This window comes from Larimichthys crocea, chromosome XXIV (genome assembly GCF_000972845.2).
Source record: "Larimichthys crocea isolate SSNF chromosome XXIV, L_crocea_2.0, whole genome shotgun sequence".
In the NCBI taxonomy this organism is placed as follows: domain Eukaryota; kingdom Metazoa; phylum Chordata; class Actinopteri; family Sciaenidae; genus Larimichthys; species Larimichthys crocea.
Genome location: NC_040034.1, coordinates 4,323,656 through 4,330,845, shown reverse-complemented (window position 1 = coordinate 4,330,845; position 7,190 = coordinate 4,323,656).

The window sequence follows — 7,190 nt, the reverse complement described above, 5'->3', positions numbered from 1 at the left end:
AATGTAGCGCGGATGTCGTGTGATCAGAGCGTCTGCAAGATAAAACTCAGAGTCTGACTCTGATAAAGTGAGACTGGAGCAGCTGACCCCGCGGGAGGAGGAGCGACAGCTGAGTTTATGTAACCTCAGCAGAACAGCTTGTATACTGTTTTGGCTCGGTGCCTGCTCACCGCTGTGTTCACTGTGTGTTTGTGTAGTGAAATGTATAGTCTGCTGTCTGCTGTGTGTCTTGGACCGTCCTCTGGAACTGAACACCACCATCCGCTCGACCCACAAAACAGTGATGGAAGAAACACTGAAATGAGTCAGTGCAGCAAAGGGAACACTAACAGAACAAATCCAGCACACTGAATGTACTGTAGCACAGAAACATCAACCTGTCTGCGTTTACTGTAATACTCTCAGATTAAAGAGGAAAAGAAGAGATATAAGGATGGAAGCAGGGAAGAAAAGAAAAAGATCAACAGGTGAAAGAGGAAAGCAAAGGAGGACAGAAGGAAGGAAGCACGAAAGAGAGCGAAGAGGAGAAGTGAAGAAGTGTGGATGACAGGAGGCAAAAAGTAAAAGGAATCAAAGGAAGGAAGGAAAATAAAATAAAATTTTTAAAAAGGAAAGAAAAGGACTGCAGGAAGGATAGAAGGAAAGAGAAAATGAAATATTGGGTGGGAAGGAAATAAGTGAAACCTATAGAAGGAAGGTAGAAGAAGGAATTATTGGATGAAAGGAAGAAGGAAGAACACAAGGTTAGGAAAGAAGGATATAACAAAGAAGGAAACTAAGTCGGTAAAGAAGTAAATGAAAACATAAAAGATGTAAGGAAGGAAGGTGGTAAAGAAAGAAAGAAAGAAAGAAAGAAAGAAAGAAAGAAAGAAAGAGTTGTTGTAGTGCGGTTAGTTTCCCTCACATTAGTTCTGTTGCAGTTCTTGTGATCTGTTTTGGACTGAGCGAGCGGTGAGAAGGGAAGAAAAGTTGGTTTTCTGTGTAATCCGAGCACAGATCGGCGTCTGCAGCATCTCTACCTTGGTTCAATAAAGTTCAATAAATCTTTTTTCTTCTCTTCACACTGTCTGGCTGGCAGCGCGGCACTCAGCCAGCTCCTCCAGCCTCTCTTCAGCTGATACGCAGCAGGCTGAGGCCACATTTGCTTCTTGCCAAGCACTCGCAGCTGCCTATTTAAGCAAGATATCACTTGACGTTCAGGTCGAACGATTAGATAACGCTGCTTTGTTTGATCAGGCTGGAGTGTTTAAGTCTGCGCTGGAATGAAAGAAAAGTTGCATGGGAAGAGAAAAGTGGCAGAAATGTTGCCTCTTTAATCTGACTCTGCCCCCCGGTCTCATTTCTACAAATCTTTCTTTTATCGCCGCCATGCAAACAGGCAGAAAGTCTCAAAGCCAGACGCTCAGTTTGCTCTCTGGCCTCAGCAGATTGTTTGATTTAGTCTGAGTTTAGTTTAAATATAAATGCATATGTGTGGCGTGCTGCTTCTGTTGTTTATCCGCTGTAAACAGCAGATTTTCTCCGAGTTCTCCGGACGAGGACGGCGGGTCGGTAAGAAAAGAAGAGAGCTGCTTTTTTTTTTTGAATTGGAGCTTTTTTGGGTGAGTGTGAGTGCAAACACAGCTGAGGGCTGGTTTTGTTTGCTCTGTTGACTCTCACTTTTACACCTCAGCTCATAATCAGAGCAGAAGGGAGGTAAAGCCCGAGCTGGAGACGGAGTCGGACGGAGCGTGCCAAGGCCCGGACGTGGAACAACCAGCCTCTGTGTGCTGGGACAACAGAGACAAGATTTAGCATCTCGGTGCTTTTATGCCAAACTGACTCTGAATAGCTGCAAATAATCTTTAACGAACTTCTCTTAATTTACTGTGAGGACCACGCTGGTGGGTTTTTGCTGCATCGGCTCGATTCAGATCCTCAAGTGACGGTGAAGTAAGTTTTTAGCAGAGCACAGCAGACGCTCTTTTGTTATACAGGACAAACTTCTCTCAGACTGTTCTTACTGGAAGCATCTGCTCTGAAGTAAACACATCAACTTATCTTCATGTGCCACTCGCCTGCTGTACGCTCCCCAGAATCCTTCCCTCAGTTTGTCCTGATACGTTATCACCACGTGCTGATTACTGTGTTTATTATTTAACGTGTAATCCCTGAAAAATCTGTTGCAAAGTGTGTGTAGAGTAAGCACCTGCATACTGCACTTCAAACACACAAACAGCCTGATGGATGAGCCACAAAATGACCCAGAATGCAACACGATATGACAATGATTACCAAACGACACCACATGCACGTTAAACCTTCATATTCAGCCGGGTGAGGCTGATGGAAACACAGTTCAATGTTCACTGTTTACTCGTCCGTTGTGATAAGAACAGCTGGTTCTGGTATTTTTCTGTTTGCTTTAACAATATTCTCAATGTACTGCACCCTAACATAGAATCTCGGGTGTCTTGTGCATAATTTAATGGCATAGTTTGACATTTTTGGAAATATTCTTGTTCACTTTCTTGCAGAGAGTTGGATGAGAAGATCAATACCACGTTGACTCTCTCCTGACTCCTGGTTTCTCCGAGGCCGAGCCTTCAGGTTCCACCAGCGAAGCATGCAACAGAATTTTAAGCTCCTGATTGGTTGTTTCTTCCCAAAATGCACCTTGGGATTAATATTTGACTTCCCTCCCTACATCTGTATGTACACAAGCTTGCAGCTTTGATTTTTTAGAAACATGATTCTTTATTACTAATGACTCGATGAGTTTCATGTCTATGCAGTTCTTCAACTGTCAATCACATGAACACTGTCAATGCAGAAAATCAATGTTGACACGTTTGCTTCAAGAGCCTGAACGTCCAAAGTGACTCCTCAAACTCTGCAGCTCTATTGACAAATGCATAACTGATGATGTGGAAGGAGGCCCAGGAGGCTCAAACTTTCTCCTTGAGGAGACACAGGATCGCAGTCTGGGTTCTGAGCACAGTGATCCAGTTGTGTCTTTGATTTATTTTTGCAGTCTTTAGATGTATTTCTCTGTGCAAACACCCAGAAGCTCAGAGTCAAGCTGTCAGACTGTTTTGCACCAACAAGCCCTCCTCTCTCACAGCGAAGAAAAGCCGAAGCGTGAAAATGACTCACAGCTCGTGGTGTTCAAGAGCGGTGTAATGGCTGCCAAGCAGGCGGGCTGGCTCGCTTCTGTCGCCTCTCCTCCAAAAGCTCCCGTTACTGAGGCCATTACATCCAACGGAGACAGAGAGACAACACAAACGGTGTGCTGGAACCCTGCAGAGCGAGCATCGCGCTTCCACGCTGCTGATCTCATTTCGTTTTGAAGTGTGGGTGCTCATCGTAATTTTCGGTTCCATGGGAGTCCCTGCACGCTCTCCCTGATCGACTGCCTCTCCCTGTGCTCTGGGGGGTGACGTTACATACATCAAATGCTCGTGAATGAATGCATGTGCAGATGCTGAGGTGCATAGATACACTGCAAACAAACTAAATATTCTGTAATGTGGAAAAAATGTGCTGGTATCAGGCTGATATATCTGTATCATTGAGTAATCATTTATAAGATTAGATAAGAGTTCCTGAACAGGCGTCTGTCTGCGGTGACTGTGTGATTCTGATCACCTCGAGCAGATTAAATCTCACTAAGACAAATTATTAATAGATTTTAAAAACAAATCTTTTCTCTATCTACATCATCCTAACACAGTACATGATGAGCAACCTGCGTTTAAGCCTGATCTGATTAACTGACAACTTGAAGTGGATCACCGCTTGTACAGTTCAGTTTCCGTGAATGTTGACTCACCAAATTTACCCAGTTGAAAACCGACAGTACTCACCTCTGGTCCGTTAATGAGGCTGAGATGAGGCTGGTTTGCAGTCAATCATTTTTAAATATGTTTTTACGTACGTGCATTGACTAATGAATCCCAAACTTTATGTTTTATGGCTCCTAAAAATGAAGAAGCGTCCCCTCGTCACTGGTTGCAGATGTCTTTGAGTTGTTGAGAGACGTTTTCCTTCCAAACCTTCTTGTTTCATTACCTGCACCAAGGTGCTCGTGTTTTCAGGCTTCATTTGTTCGTCTGTCAGCAGAATTGTGGAAAAAGTTCTTGCCTGATTTTCATGGGCCGACGAAGAACACATTCAGTTTTGGAGCGGATCCAAATCATGAGGCAGATACGCAAAAATATTATTCATCTGAGAAATAGACCCATTATAATACAAACCTTTATAGCACTGCACGTACAGAGTTATGTTGGCTTTGGCTGAGGTCTCATTGTTTAAACATAAAACTCTCATTTGTCTTAACTAATAATTTATTCCCAGTAAAAACTCATTGGTAATTTGTTAGTTAGGACAATGAAACTTTAGTTTCAGTGATGCTTTGAGGCAGAACTGAGTCATGATCAGTCAAGAATGACTCATTAAGAAAATGGTCAGCATATAAATTCACAAACTAATTATTAGGAGCTAATCAATCATACGCATTCACACACAGACGGTGCAGCCTTCAGGAACCTTTGGGGTTCAGTATCTTGTCCGAGGACACCTCGACATGCAGACTGGAGGAGCCGCCAATCAGCCGATCATGATGAATGAATACAGATTTAGTCCTCCCTCTCCCTTTAATCATCTCACGGCCCCTCTGATTCCTCTCACGACCCCCTGTAGGGGTCCTGAACCTCGTAATGGGAATCACTGACATGTACAGTATGTCTGTGCGTGGCAGAACCCTGACAGTCGCTGTGTATCTGGGTCAGCAGCAGCAGCAGCACAGAGAGAGCAGAGCAGCATCTAGTCGAGTGTGAAGTGGCCTCAGTGATCCGCTGCCTCCCTTTGTGCTGCATCTTTGTCTGCTCAGAGTCACTCGTGTTAATGATTAGTCCTGCTGCTTTGTCCACCTCTCACGGGCAAAGCCAGCACAAGTCAATTGGTTGTTGCCCACAGAGGAGCACGGAGACAGCAGCCCATGCTGCCAGCTCCTCGGGTTATCAGTGAAGGTATGCGTCCTGATAACAGCAGAGCTTTCACATTTCTCTGGATGCTTCCAGCTTTGGATCATCGCAGCTTCATAATCAGACTGAACACGGAGGCTTTTTCTGTTGTTGTTTAATTTTTAACTCTGTTCTAAATGAAAAGGCCTCACCTTCCATCTCCTGCTGCTCTGTTCCCGGGGGGACGTGGAATGTAAGTGGAGTGTTTGTGTATGTGTGTCTTCATTAGAAGTTCGGGTGCTGCGGGGGTGCGGGGAGGAGTTTGTTATTCCTGCTAACATGAGCAGTTGTGGAGAGTGTGTGTGTGTGTGTGTGTGTGTGTGTGTGAACAGGAGGTCATTTGGTCAGTGTGCCCATCAGTACTCGAGCTGTCTGACTGAGCATTCTCACCATCTGTATGACCTCTCCTCCTGACCGGCCGGCTTTTGTTCCCGAGCTCGCCTCCCTCCCTCCGACGTTTCTCACAGAGCGCTGCAGTCCACAGGGTCACCGAGCCGGGCCTTCGTCATCATCATCATCAGTCTGCTCTCTCACTGTCTTACTTTAATGAGAGCGGCTTGTCTGACTTTCCCATGAGGTTAAACACTGAAGCTGTGTCACCTGGATCTGCACACAGGGAACGATTAAAACATTAAAACAATAAAATATGAAAACTTCCACTTTTAGTTATCAGAAATGAAGTTTACTGTCACTATTGTTCCGTGTGTGAAGAATTAAAAGACTGAAGCTCAGAGAAAAGAGGAAATGAAACGAGGAAACTAACGTGAAGCTGTAAACATACGAGTCGCGTTATATGAAAATTAAAATAAATCTAATTTTACCACTTGCTGAAACCACTCAGGGCGACATCACAGACGTGATTACTGATCCAATAAATCTGACTTGAAATGTCTGGGAAGCCTCACGTCACTTAAAGGAACTAATATACAATCTGACACATTTATCATCATTCACACTCATTTCACTCACTGAAGATGATAAATTCATCGCTGAGGCCAAACTAAAGGCCAGGAACCTCCACCAGGTTTGCTACTTCAACCTTGGTTGCTGCACGACGATTACCTGCTTAGGAAATGTGAAAAATTCTGCTGCACAAGATTTTCTGGATTTTTTCTTTTGTGTGTGAATCATTTCAGCTCTTCAGGACTTTAAAACTATTCAAATGAAACAGTCAGCTCGATTTAAGTCCTAAACATTTACCAGAGGCCTCCAGTGGACGTGGCTTCATCATGAATAAACTTAGTGGATAAAAAGGTCCAGAAATGACCCTGATCATCGAAATGTATCACATCTACAATGATTTGAAACAGAGAAATCTGTCCGTGGCCTACTTCTGTTATTTATGGCGTGTTGACGTGGATTGTCACAGATCGCGGTGAAGAGCTCACCTCTGCTGGACAAACACAGATGGACGGCACACTCCACCCAGCCTCCTCAGCCACTCAGCTGAGGGCCGCTCGGCTTTATGGCGTCATAAAATCGCCTTCTCAAAACACACTTTAAGAGATGACAGTAAAGAGCGGCGTGGAGTGCCATCACCTCTGTCCTGACAGCAGTAATTAGCCCAAAGGCTGCAGGTTAAACGGCTGGTTAATGCTGATTTACTGCTCACTCTGCACACACAGACGGTCAAACGCTGCTTTGAGCTGGTTGTAGTCTTCTAATGACGGAACATGACATCATTTACACTTTAATGGTGTTTGACAATTAGCAGCAGTGCAAGAGTTACAGTAAGAGAGCCACAAAACTGAAGGAACAGTCTGTGAGTTCAATGAGAGAATAAAACACATTCAATTAGACTAGAATAACAAAATGGTAACATCTTTACCAGTTGCATAATGTGCCAGAAGAATCTGGTTCTGTTTCTACAAACTGGCACCTGAGACGTTTTTAAATACCTAAATGTTCCCAACAGCTTCGAGTTATTCACAAGTGCTGACAGCAGAGTTTACTTTGATTTCTCGTTTTTCTCCACACACTGACAGACAGTTTCTTTATGAGCCCTGTGACTTATTTCACTTGTCTGTTAAGAATCTGGGGTCCCCAAGAAAATCGTCCAAAAAACAGCTCTGCAATGATCTCTAATCCTGACGTGTTCAGGGGCCCCTGTGCAGCTCTGATTCTTTTAGGATTTTATTCCCTAGTGGCGCCCCTGGACACATCTAACTATGTCAGGAAATCCACTCT